Source organism: Lactuca virosa, chromosome 5 (assembly GCF_052849685.1).
Source record: "Lactuca virosa cultivar CGN04683 chromosome 5, Lactuca_virosa_CGN04683_v6, whole genome shotgun sequence".
In the NCBI taxonomy this organism is placed as follows: Eukaryota; Viridiplantae; Streptophyta; class Magnoliopsida; order Asterales; family Asteraceae; genus Lactuca; species Lactuca virosa.
The window spans coordinates 27,731-42,793 of record NC_136430.1 but is presented as its reverse complement, the minus strand read 5'-3'; positions in this window follow the sequence as shown (position 1 = coordinate 42,793).

The following is a 15,063-nucleotide window of genomic DNA, read 5'->3' as shown; positions in this document are numbered from 1 at the left end:
AAGGCTAATTTACCATTTCTTGTGTGTTTTAGCAAGAAGGAAGGAGGTGGAACAAGCTAAGCAGGTTGAGGAGCTTGGATCCACTTCTATTTGATCAGAGGAAGCTGTTGGAGGTGGAGGCTAGGTCAGGACGTTGAGCACGAGAGTTTATCCGACTTCATTGAGGTGAGTCTTTTCACTATACTGTACCTAGAGTTGTACCTATGTGTGACCGGAAGGTCTTATATGCTATGAGATGTATGTGATGTATGTTGTTACCTGATATGTATGTGTTATGTATGTTATGAATGATAAGGACTGGAAGGTCATCATGATGTGGACCAGAAGGTCAGGATGTTATGGACCGGAAGGTCAGGATGATATGGACCGGAAGGTCATTACGGGTAGGACCGGAAGGTCTACCAGGGTTGTGGGACGGAAGTCCCCTGAGACACTTGGACCGGAAGGTCCCACAGAGTTATGGCCTGGAAAGGCGTATGTGTTGTATGTGGTATTTTGGGGAACTCACTAAGCATTTATGCTTACAGTTGTTGTGTTATGTGTTTCAGGTACTAGCGAGGATCGCGGGAAGGCGCTGGTATGATCCGTACACACTCATAGAGATTATGTTTTGAGATTCTGGGATTTGTTGTTATGATGACATTGGATACAGTTTGTTTGATATTGTTTTTGATGATTGAAAATATGATTTAAAAATGAAAAATTGTTTTGAAAATTTATGTTGTTACACACTTTCTTTTTTTCACCTGTTTTCTTTTACTCTTCATCTTTCTTTAAATTAAAGTTATCAATTACATTTCTAACTTTGTCACCCAATTTATCCTTAGGTATAAAAACCCATGTTCCATTTGCTTTCCCATTTTTACCCTCCTTTGACTGAAATGCCCCTGTTTCCTTCCCATCTTTTTTGAGATTTCCCACTGCAAATTTCGAAAAACTTCCATCATTGTTCCTGTTACCAGCCCCTTTATTGCTTTGCATCTCTTTTTGATTAACCTTTTGACTTCCTTGCTCTTCTACTTGCTTTCCTTTAAGTTTTCCTTGACTAACAGAACCTTTATTAACCTCTTCTTTAGATTTTACATTAGCCCCTTCATTAACAGCAATAGTGTTCTTTTCCAGAGATTTAATGAGATCCACCTTGCCATTGTCTTGCACAACTACATTAGAACTTGATTGCTTTCCTTTATTATTTTTCTTTGTAACCAACACAAACCCATCATCTTCTGTCTTTTCTGTCCCATTTTTGTCTTCCTCTGATTTGTCTTCATTCCCTTTTCCTCCTGAATCCATATTGTTTAAAATACCACAGTTGCTGTTTTTATGGCCATACACTTTGCAATGTGTGCAAACATCTGGTCTCCAAGCATACTCAACCCTGCATTTAGACTCAACTTTTTCACCTGTCCCAAAGTCAATTGAAACAACACTTATCTCTTTCAGCAAATCTGAATCTGCTGACATTTCCACAAGAAATCTCATGAAAGCAGGCCTGCCCCGGTGCTCATTACACATCTTTTGAGTTACCTTATCCATAGCCATCGGTTTTCTAATTTCATTAGCTATCAAAGTAACTCCCTTGCTATTCCAATATTCCAATGGAACATTAAACACTTTAACCCACACAGGGACAGAATTAATCTGAGGTTTACTCAAAACCAGCCCAGGTCTCCATCTTTGAATAAACAATGGCACATTATTAATAAGCCAAGGTCCCCCCTCAATCACATTCATCATTCCTTCTTTAGAATCAAACTTAAAGAAGAAAAAACCTTCATCATTTACCATGATATCCTTCAATCCAAAGATTTTCCACATCTTGAAACAAAAATGATTCACAGTTGGAAACGCAAGCTTCTTCCCCACAAAGAATCCATAAAGGGTAGCATGGTAAGGAGCTCCTCCAAGCATTAAATCAGCATAAGGTAATTCAACTTTGCCACTAGGCTTTCCATCTACTTTAGGAATCACCTTGATATTCAAATATGTTGGGTTTTGAGCATTCTAACACTCCTATGGTGTACATGCAACCCTATAAACCTTGGATCTATGTTTTCTCTATTATACATGCAAATATTAACTATTCCAAGGTTTCATCCTAACTAGCATATTATGAAGCACCTATACTACAAAGTTCTAGTTATATGACATACCTTTTGATGTAGCTTGATGTCTTCAAGCTTTAAGAGCTTAGCCCCAATAGTGTGGAAGCCTCAAATGGAATCACAAATCACCAAAACACCTTGGAAGAACTTGAGAGAATATGTATGCACACTAAAATCGGCCCACTCTTATTTTCACACAGTTGTGTCAATTTTGTGAGCCAAGGACCCCTTTATATATTATGGAGGATTAGGGTTACATCCATGTAAACCCTAATACCCATGACCTTTCATTTACATAGGATCCATGGGTTAAAAGCTCCATGGACCATCCATGAAAGCTTAGCCCAACCTAAATGAACTTGGCCCATTCCATATATATAACAGTCCATATTTAATTAGTTCTTTTTGATCACTTAATTAATTCTAAATTAATTATTGATCAATACTAGTTAAATAATATGATTCCATATTAATATATTAGAACTTATAATATATTAATATAAATCATAAATATACTATTCTCAAAAGACTATCCATATAAATTGTGCCGGTGAAGTGCAACCCAAATGGACCATGTCGGGTCGGGTCAAGTACATACCAAATATAGTTATGGACTTAGACATTAATCCAACAGTCTCCCACTTGGATAAGTCTAAAACTATTATTGAGTATGACTTCAAAACCTAACTGGCAATCGTAGCTCTTAAAGCCGCTGTCGAACTCTGACCTTGTCAATGACTTGTCCATTAGATAAGGGATCATATATTCCTCCATTCTAGATATCATATGGACTGAGACATGGATTATAATCATTCTCTCTGTCCATTTGTTGTTTCCCGATTTTCGATTTATGATGACTGACTGATTGAATAAATCAAATCAGTCCTGGCTTGGCCAAGCACTCACATGTGTCATCGCTAAATCATCGAGGGGCCCACAGATATCGCTTTTATCCCGAAGGTAAAAGGAATGGATAAACTTCGACTCATATGGCTTGTTCTACTACTTGTTGAATCATACACAAAGGCACGTTTTATAACATCGAGTTACCAAATGCGTTTTCGTGCAATCAATGTATAACCAACTCATAGTAACAACTCATATCTCTAGGTTTGAAGAATATAAGATATTATCGTCTCATGATCACTCGTGATAAAATCCATGAAGTGATTCAAATGAGCACGGGTTGAATCCAATACTCAGAACTTATGAGCACTCGTGAGTGTTGTAGCACCACTTTGTCCACCAACTTGGACCTCTACAAACCAACCCATGACAGTCTTGATTCATATCTACTTCCAACATATGACCGACTGTGGATGGTTTGAATAACTTAATCATTCAGGAAGAGCGACTTAGTTATTCTGGAAGTCAAAACATGCAAAGTGAAACACAAGAATAAATGAATCAAATATGGTATCAAACCCTATGAATATAAATAAACACTTTTATTTATCACCATACATATTACTCATTATTCATTGTTTCGGTTTTATCAACTTTATACTTGAATTAAAAACACTAGTTGTCCCATGCTCCAAGCATGTACACTATGTTTTTCTTAAACAATAGCTTTGCCATACACCAAGTATGCACTATATGTTTGTCTATGATCCTTACTTTGTGAAATAAACCAATTGAACATAATTTCAATGATTCTAATTTCACACTCCCAAATCCTTATCGAAAAATGTGAGAATTTCAAATTCCTATCATTTATCGAAATCTGTTTAGATTTTAAACTTATATGCACTGACCCTCCTGTAATGAATATGTACAAAGTCACAAAGACTTGTCAACAGTCATTATAAGGTATTCCAATGGAGATCAACTCCATGGAAACTAAGTCTCATATTCAAAGTACATTGCTTTGGACATGATTCTTGCATTAAGTTTTCTAATCTTACACAGATAACTTCCACCTATGGAGACAACTCCATATTCTCATTTTGACTATCACTTCTGAATAAGTGATGCCTCTTTTCAGAATATGTCAATATGGTCCTTCCAAAATTAGCACTATACTTCCAACTGTCCCTGAGCAACCAATCTTTGGTAAACCTCAGATTGTCCTCGACAATTGCTTAATCATTTTAGTCATATCCAATTCTAGACCTTTTCCCTTCTTAATGCCTCTGGGCATTTGGAAAAATTTAGAAATGACAAATATTATAGCACATGCAATCGATCCGGTACCCAAAGCAAATGGTACACGATTCATGATGTCTCACATAAATACATGATTCTAGACCAGTCTTTTGCTACAATATTTTTATTTGCCATGTTTTCAAAATTTGACTATGAAGAGGGATGCCGTAATCATAATCGAATTTTGAGAACGCAATATATAGAATTTCCTTAAGTTGAACCAATCCAACATGAAATTCATATATATATATATATATATATATATATATATATATATATATATATATATATATTATTGACTAAAGATGATTAAGGTCTCAATCTAAGCCTTTAGAACTGAAATGAAGTATATCCTATCCCTTAATTATAGCAAAACAACTTTTTCAATCCCTGCAGCCTCACGAATTGAAACTTTTGTTTTCTATAATTAACATTGCTAACTTGCAACACTAAAAATAATTATCATGCTCCCACTAACATGATGATTATTAGCATAACACTTATGCTCCCACTAGCTTTGACATGTACTCAGAAATCAGCTGGACTTCTAGAAATCAATACTTTATTGACTTTCTTACCAAAGTTCAGATTTCTGATACGAGATGCTTTGATAAAACTTTATCAAAATCATACACATTTCCTTAGATAGCATGCATGTGTGTTTAAACAATTTCAGAACTATGAAAAGGGATGTCGTAATCATAGTCTCAATTGTTTAGACCTTTTGCCATCTGCTTCAAATCTACTTGGTGGAAGTGTTTCCTTACCATCATTTTCATGAATCGGAGAGAAACCTTATGACCCTTAGATTTTATGGTGTATGTGTTCTTATCCATGTGAATCGTCAAAACCATAGTCACAAGACAAGGATAATGACAAATCCAAACTCATATGGACTGAACTTATGCAATCTTAACTTCTTGCTACCTGGCAGTACAGGGCCTGCCATTGCTTCCAAGTTGTTATGCAACCAATTGAGAACTTTCAGAACTCCTATGCAAAGCCAACTTTAACTGGAATGGGCACAGAATATGTCAACACGATAGGTTATAAACCTCAAGTCGTGTGCTAGTGAAGAACCTCAGGTTTTATTCTTGATTAGTTCTTGAAATTCTTTTTAGGATCTTTAAGACTCCCACTATCCTCTTGACATATAAGACTATCTTGCCAAATATTCAAGAGATAGTGCGGATTCTTTATCAAGACAAACACTTCACACAATTGGCGTTAGTTGGTCTTTGTTTTATCCAAAACATCACAACTTACCAATTTCAAATGTACAAGAGTAGGACACTTTTACTCTTACATTTGACAAGTGTTTTAAACCTTTCTTTAAGATATGTCACTCAAGTTACAATCTTGGAGTATGACTCTAAGAATTGTTTTGGAACGAAGTATGACTCATCTTCCTGATCTAACCATTTCAACAATTCATGACTCCTCTTCTTAGTCATAAGAATGCACTAAGATGACCTTTAGAGGACTAATTGTGATATGATTTCTAAATCATTAAGATGATCACAAACATGATACTAAAGTACTCTCCCATCTTTTCAGATTTGAGAAACTTTTATCTTTCTTCCTAATTTGATTCTTCCCATTCGTTCTGCCATACATTGAGACTTTTCCAATGTTTCAGAATTATACTTAAACTTGTAAGTATAACCATATTTACTAAACTTTAGTAAATCAAATAGTCTTAACGAGCTTTGTGGTGGACATGACCAGTGCACAAGAATGTGTACTCGATCCCTTTAGTCCTTCACTTGACTCACACATCCATGTGAACAAGTAATTAGTCTTGATTTTCCAATGCTTGAAAGTTCTCATTCATCATACTATTCAACTTGCATGATTCCAAGTTTCGGTCCAATTGAAACTTGGGCGATGAGGAACTTTCCTGATTTGGTAAATTTAGACACTACCACAAATGAAAGAATCAAATCCATTTTCCAATATTGCTGTCAGTGGAATCATATAAGCAACAATTTTCCACAAATGCCATTGTAAGAATACTTCAAATAAATAAAATTAAACAATTTTCTTTTATTTTAAAACTTTGCGGAAAAACTTATCCTTACAATCCACATGGAAAATTGTTGTTATCTATTCCTTTGCAATATATCATAACTTCTTAAGCAACTGCTCAAAATTCTGATGCGATCGAAATCCACCTTCGCGATCAGAATCAGCATATACTTCCTTTAAGATTTCTCTCTATTCTTTGATTCTTAAAACATCAACATGTGACCCAGTCACATCATGTAATGAGGATCTCAGAATAGAACTTAACAGAGTTAGATAATGGGCTCTACCTGATGTAGAGTCAAACTTATTGACTTTAACATCCTTAGGTAAATTTGGCAGCTTTGCAATCAACGCCCCTTCCTTTGGCAAAATAAACATATGGACCCTTTGGTAATGGGACTATCTCATACTTAGCCTTTCTCTTTACCATTTGGTCAACCGGGTTGGCTATGGCCAATCCCTTTCCATTGGGAAGAGAATGCTTTTTCTGGATTTCCAGTGTCACCATTGTCACTGTCCATAAAGTTTTTGGGAAGTTGATCTTCTAATCAAATTTGCTTTACTATCGTTCCAAATCATTGTTGATTCAGCAGCACCAAGCAAATAGATATGATCATTAAGGTTCATGTCATAGTCTGTTTCATAGTAGTCCCAAAGGAACTCACTATGTGACTTAGAAAGTGATTGAATATCCAACTTTCTCAAGACTTTGACACCCAACTCTCCCGGCTTGTCAATATGTGACTTCATCTCTAAGATGTGATCACACATAGACCTTGCTTGCCATTAGGGCTTGAGTGACCTTGAACTTGTGGGTTAGGGAGAATAATTGGAGGAGGTGGAGGAAGAGAAGTATGACTTCCATGAGCCAAACTCGGGAAGTCATATTCATTAGGAAAGCTTGATTTGGGAAGATCATTGTTGTCTAAACCAGACATCAACAATGGGAGAAATTCACGTAAAGTTGATTTAAGTCCTTAATATAACACCCAATATGATATATTAAGGCTAGGACCCAACAAACTATTTTATAACTTGAAGAGGGATGCCGTAATCCAAGCTATAAAATATTTGAAGGTAGGTGAATGACGATTTACCAATTTCCACCAAGATAAACGAAATGTATTATTAGGTTTTAATTGGTTTTGAAACTCCTAGATTCTTTTGAGATTCATTGAACTTTTCAATGGCATGTTTCAATCTCGAGTGTGCCCTTCAGGTTTTGTGACTGGGATGCCGAGGATCACAAAACAAGGTGTGAAGTAACCATGCAAATATACTTGGTACCCTTAATATTTACCCCTCAATCGATGTGCCGGTTAACCACACACGCTCCAACGATACTATGATAAACATTAAGTTACCCTTTGCCTACCTTGTTAAGTCCAGGTTAGTGTGCCGGTTAACCACACATGCTCCACTAACAGCTTAAACAAAGTGCAAAGTGTAATTTCATGGATTAGCACCTTATTCACATTTTCCTAAGTAACTAAGATTGGGAATTTATAAGTGTTTAGTTACTTAGTATTTATCATTATACTTATAATGAAGGGAGAATTATAGTCCTTGTCCTACCTGTTCGGCTAACGACCCTCCACCGGTCAAGGAAGCGGTGAGTGAGAGTGGACACCCATTAAACTGCCATTTTATAGGCAGTAACCTTATACCCCCTTATAGACCGGCTTCGTGAATGAGGCCTACTAATGGTAAGACGACTTACTCTTATACATATAATATATTAAACTTTTAATATTATAATAGTATAAGGGTGTATTTTAGACATTTAAAATACTTGGTGGTTTAATCTATTAATTAAACTAGACTTTTAATTTAATTAAACTCAAACCATATATTTATGGATTTAATAATACTCTTTTAATTAAACGCTTTAATTAACTATTAATAAAGTCCATAAGAGTTAATTTGAACTATTCAACAAAACATCATAATTCCAATTATTAAACTCAAAATTAAAACCATTTAATTAATTGTTTAAGTTACGAACCCAAGAGTTTTAGAATTCAATTCTTTTTTTCATAAAAAACTTTTCTCAAATTCCAAAACTTGAGGGCAAGTTTTGTAATTCTTGAAAACTGTGACATCCCCATTTTCACGGCCAGAAAAGACCGATTTGTTTATGCTTTGTTTTAAAATCAGAGTAATCGTTTACAGAAAACAGTTGCGGAATTTGTTCCCAAAACAAAATGCTATAAGAATTTATCAAAGCATTTCTTTAAAGGAATGTATTTTCATTAAATAACAAAATCTCGGGATGTCATGTTCCGATACAGACCAAAAGCATAAACAGTATAAAATAGACCTTACAACAGTTATTTATAACTACTGATCTATAATCCAAAATCTCTCGTCAAGTCCACCAAATTATACTCTTGTGCCATTACCTGTAATGCAACGAAAACTGAGTGGGTCAGGCTTGGGAGCCTGGTGAGCATATAGGGTTTTCAACCCACAATAATATAATTATTATATTTAATCATCAAACAATCAACCCAATTACCCATCCCCATTATCTTCTTTATTTCTTAAGGTTTTATCCTAAGAATCAACTATCCTTTATTCATTTGTTCCTAAGGATTGACCTAAGGAATTGGCACGAAGTCCATTGCTGCCAAAGTTTATCTATCAGGTACTAAATCCATAGCTATCAGGCGCTAACTCCATAGTCACCAAGGTTCACTTAACAGTAGGCGCTAACTCCATAGTCACCAAGGTTTATACAATAGGCGCTAACTCCATAGTCACCAAGGTTTACTTAACAGTAGGCGCTAACTCCATAGTCACCAAGGTTTATACAATAGGCGCTAACTCCATAGTCACCAAGGTTTGCTTAACAGTAGGCGCTAACTCCATAGTCACCAAGGTTTACTTAACAATAGGCGCTAACTCCATAGTCACCAAGGTTTATACAATAGGCGCTAACTCCATAGTCACCAAGGTTTATCTAATAGGCACGAAGTCACATCATCGCCAGGGTTTATCTAATAGGCACTACGTCTCATAGTCACCAGGGTTTACTCATACCATCTCTCATCACACACCAACTATTCCATCTACCCATGTTCTACCCAACATATTTGTAGATATAAAATACATATACAGTTTAACTCATTTAAAAACTATACAAAACATCCATTCCACACTCATCTCAAATAAACAACAATATATAAACACATAGCACGTATTTCATAGAAAATACTTCATATTTATGTGTTAGAAGAAAGTAACTACACACTCACACCAAACATATACTTAATACATTCAAACAATACTTGTATTAAAATCGTGTTTATGAAAGGGACTATACACTCACTTGATCAGAAGATGATCGGACAGCACTACGGCTCTAAGAGTAGTACTTCTTCGGTGAAACTGGAAGATCTTCACACACCGGGCTTCTCGCAGGCGGAGCTTCGGCTTGGAAACTCTTTTCTTCTCGAGATCTTCGGGCTTCGGGACTTGCTTCGTGTCTCGGGATGATACCGGGGCTTCGGGGGGTTAAAATAGGGCTTAGAGAGAGTATCGGGAGTGGGAGAGAAGAGATAGAGCAACCAAAATCGGCTGACCCTCGATTTCTATTTATAGGGTCATTTTTCAGCTCTCACGTCGTGAATTTTAAGTTCTCACGTCGTGAATTCAATAGTCATCAGGTACGTCATCGCCACTTGCGTCTGTCAGGCTCCAGAAGTCATAAATACTGAGTTCACGTCGTGAACACTGTATTCACGTCGTGAACTCTGACAGTTTTGGGGTTTCGCGCCCCGAACTTCAGACATTCATAACTTTCGCATACGAACTCCGTTTTCGACGTTCTTTATATCCACGCGTAGGTGAGATTATGCTCTACAACTCTCGTTTAGACTCCGTTGGCTAATTTTGACTTTAATTTTAATATATTATTAATATATTATTTTTAGTAGGCCGGGACAGGAAAACTCCGTTCGAAATTCATAACTCCTTCATCTGAACTCCGTTTTCGTCTGTCTTTTTATCGTTGGACTACTATTGATGAGATCTTCAATTCTCATTTAGAAAGTTTTGGCTAAATATCGCTCGACCTCAATCTCGAGTTTCGGGCTGCATACTGCTAATGCCGAAACTTCGAAAAATCATAACTTCCTCATACGAAGTCAGATTTAGACGTTCTTTTTATGCACGCTCTCGGTTTAACGTATTCTACGACTTTCATTTAGATCGCTAAGGCCAAATATCGCTCTAACGTAAATTCACTATTTACGTCGTGCTGTGTCGTGCCGGTTCTATCGCGAAACTTCGACAGGTCATAACGTCTTCGTTATAACTCGGATTTCGGCGTTCTTTATATGTACGGAATCCTTGTAACATATACTATAACTTAGTTAAGATTAATCCTTCTAAATAATCTTCCATCAAAAATTCATTTTTGATGCTTATCGTCTCTAAATTGACTAGCCCTGATCTACGGGCGTTACAATTATCTCCCCCTTAGGATGATTACGTGCCGGAATTATCAACGAAATAGGACTTGTATAATGATTTCATACGTTATCTCTTCATCCTAGGTAATAACTATAAGTTCTATGTTTCCTCGAAAGAGTATCTAACTCTTGGACTTCTCGATAGCAGGTAGTGCTCAATCCTGCATCTGCTCTTCGTACTATGTTGGACTTTCAATCGTAACCTTCGAGTTACAAAATAAATCCTTATTGAGGACTCCTTCTTCTTCTTAGGATAATTACTTTCCTTTATCTATTGTAACAGACCGATGGGTCGTGTTCTAATGACCTCTCATCGTATGATGCAATGCTTAGACTCAAGTCTCTTAGAGTCAAATTCCAGAATGGAATATACCTTCCTTCATATTCTAATGTTATATAATCACATTTTTACATGTAGCATTTCTAGCTACAAGCTTCCTTAACAACGAGCGCGATGCTATTGATCGCATTGATTTCAATCTTCTGACTTGAGTCAGATGCTACCTCGAACTTGGTTCAATGAACCACGTAACAAACTCATCATAGTCGGACTCAATTTGATATGACCGCTAGGGTCGGAATATCAATCATCTTCTTAGTCACTACCGAAACAATGGTAACGACATACTTGAATAAAACGAGACCAATCACTAGCTTCTTGGTAACCTTGTGACTTTCCCTGATCCAAGTGTGAGTCATGTGCTTCCGGTAGTATATGCATCTACTACCTTTCACACCTACTCATACTCGTCCCAAGTATTGTCTCGCAGTCCCCAAGTCCTAAAATCACAAAACAATTTAACACATACGAATGTGTCCAAATAATCATAAACAATTTCCCTATACTCTACTAGGACTTCTTCATTGCGTATCTTCAATCATCAATTCTACTTCAACTCGACTAGTGATGGAAATACCGGGTGATGAGACAACCTCAAGAATTACACCAATCTCTCCATCATCCTGCCAATCGAAGGTGTACTTCAGACGTACCGTACTCCTCTAACGTTCCGTCATTTTATCAGACATATTCTAAAGGCAAGATACCACTCTTACGATATCTTCCGATAGGTTTCATTCACTATCATAAGCCTTTCATTTCCTCCATTTACTCAATTCTCTACGAGTCTTCACCATAATGTTCTGCACACTAAAGCGGTCGTTCGATGTATCGAGACGAGAATATAGATAGAGGAAGGTTTAGGCGCATATTCCTCCTCATTACTTCGAAAAGTTACATGCCAGTTCTAATATCGTAATTAGACGTTTAGAAACCTGAGCACATAAAATTTCCAGATCCGGTCGGCAACAGACCATAGATCCGAACAAATAATAGCATATAGCATTTAGCACATAAAGGCATTTTAGGCATCTTTCCTAAAATAAACTAGTGCTCGTGTCAATTTAGGTGTACTACCTAAAATATTTTAGACACACTCCTCACGATCATTACTTAGCATTCTAACTTTAAGTCTAGAAATTTCCTACAAATTCCTAGTTCGCTTAAACGAATGCTTTGATACCAACTGTGACATCCCCATTTTCACGGCCAGAAAAGACAGATTTGTTTATGCTTGGTTTTAAAATCAGAGTAATCCTTTACAGAAAATAGTTGAGGAATTTGTTCCCAAAACAAAATGTGATAAGAATTTATCAAAGCATTTATTTAAAGGAATGTATTTTCATTAAATAACAAAATCTCGGGATGTCATGTTCCGATACAGACCAAAAGCATAAACAATATAAAATAGACCTTACAACAGTTATTTATAACTACTGATCTATAATCCAAAATCTCTCGTCAAGTCCACCAAATTATACTCTTGTGCCATTACCTGTAATGCAACGAAAACTGAGTGGGTCAGGCTTGGGAGCCTGGTGAGCATATAGGGTTTTCAACCCACAATAATATAATTATTATATTTAATCATCAAACAATCAACCCAATTACCCATCCCCATTATCTTCTTTATTTCTTAAGGTTTTATCCTAAGAATCAACTATCCTTTATTCATTTGTTCCTAAGGATTGACCTAAGGAATTGGCACGAAGTCCATTGCTGCCAAAGTTTATCTATCAGGTACTAAATCCATAGCTATCAGGCGCTAACTCCATAGTCACCAAGGTTCACTTAACAGTAGGCGCTAACTCCATAGTCACCAAGGTTTATACAATAGGCGCTAACTCCATAGTCACCAAGGTTTACTTAACAGTAGGCGCTAACTCCATAGTCACCAAGGTTTATACAATAGGCGCTAACTCCATAGTCACCAAGGTTTGCTTAACAGTAGGCGCTAACTCCATAGTCACCAAGGTTTACTTAACAATAGGCGCTAACTCCATAGTCACCAAGGTTTATACAATAGGCGCTAACTCCATAGTCACCAAGGTTTATCTAATAGGCACGAAGTCACATCATCGCCAGGGTTTATCTAATAGGCACTACGTCTCATAGTCACCAGGGTTTACTCATACCATCTCTCATCACACACCAACTATTCCATCTACCCATGTTCTACCCAACATATTTGTAGATATAAAATACATATACAGTTTAACTCATTTAAAAACTATACAAAACATCCATTCCACACTCATCTCAAATAAACAACAATATATAAACACATAGCACGTATTTCATAGAAAATACTTCATATTTATGTGTTAGAAGAAAGTAACTACACACTCACACCAAACATATACTTAATACATTCAAACAATACTTGTATTAAAATCGTGTTTATGAAAGGGACTATACACTCACTTGATCAGAAGATGATCGGACAGCACTACGGCTCTAAGAGTAGTACTTCTTCGGTGAAACTGGAAGATCTTCACACACCGGGTTGTCGCAGGCAGAGCTTCGGCTCGGAAACTCTTTTCTTCTCGAGATCTTCGGGCTTCGGGACTTGCTTCGTGTCTCGGGATGATACCGGGGCTTCGGGGGGTTAAAATAGGGCTTAGAGAGAGTATCGGGAGTGGGAGAGAAGAGATAGAGCAACCAAAATCGGCTGACCCTCGATTTCTATTTATAGGGTCATTTTTCAGCTCTCACGTCGTGAATTTTAAGTTCTCACGTCGTGAATTCAATAGTCATCAGGTACGTCATCGCCACTTGCGTCTGTCAGACTCCAGAAGTCATAAATACTGAGTTCACGTCGTGAACACTGTATTCACGTCGTGAACTCTGACAGTTTTGGGGTTTCGCGCCCCGAACTTCAGACATTCATAACTTTCGCATACGAACTCCGTTTTCGACGTTCTTTATATCCACGCGTAGGTGAGATTATGCTCTACAACTCTCGTTTAGACTCCGTTGGCTGATTTTGAATTTAATTTTAATATATTATTAATATATTATTTTTAGTAGGCCGGGACAGGAAAACTCCGTTCGAAATTCATAACTCCTTCATCTGAACTCCGTTTTCGTCTGTCTTTTTATCGTTGGACTACTATTGATGAGATCTTCAATTCTCATTTAGAAAGTTTTGGCTAAATATCGCTCGACCTCAATCTCGAGTTTCGGGCTGCATACTGCTAATGCCGAAACTTCGAAAAATCATAACTTCCTCATACGAAGTCAGATTTAGACGTTCTTTTTATGCACGCTCTCGGTTTAACGTATTTTACGACTTTCATTTAGATCGCTAAGGCCAAATATCGCTCTAACGTAAATTCACTATTTACGTCGCTCTGTGTTGTGCTGGTTCTGTCGCGAAACTTCGACAGGTCATAACTTCTTCGTTATAACTCGGATTTCGGAGTTCTTTATATGTACGGAATCCTTGTAACATATACTATAACTTAGTTAAGATTAATCCTTCTAAATAATCTTCCATCAAAAATTCATTTTTGATGCTTATCGTCTCTAAATTGACTAGCCCTGATCTACGGGCGTTACAATTATCTCCCCCTTAGGATGATTACGTGCCGGAATTATCAACGAAATAGGACTTGTATAATGATTTCATACGTTATCTCTTCATCCTAGGTAATAACTGTAAGTTCTATGTTTCCTCGAAAGAGTATCTAACTCTTGGACTTCTCGATAGCAGGTAGTGCTCAATCCTGCATCTGCTCTTCGTACTATGTTGGACTTTCAATCGTAACCTTCGAGTTACAAAATAAATCCTTATTGAGGACTCCTTCTTCTTCTTAGGATAATTACTTTCCTTTATCTATTGTAACAGACCGATGGGTCGTGTTCTAATGACCTCTCATCGTATGATGCAATGCTTAGACTCAAGTCTCTTAGAGTCAAATTCCAGAATGGAATATACCTTCCTTCATATTCTAATGTTATATAA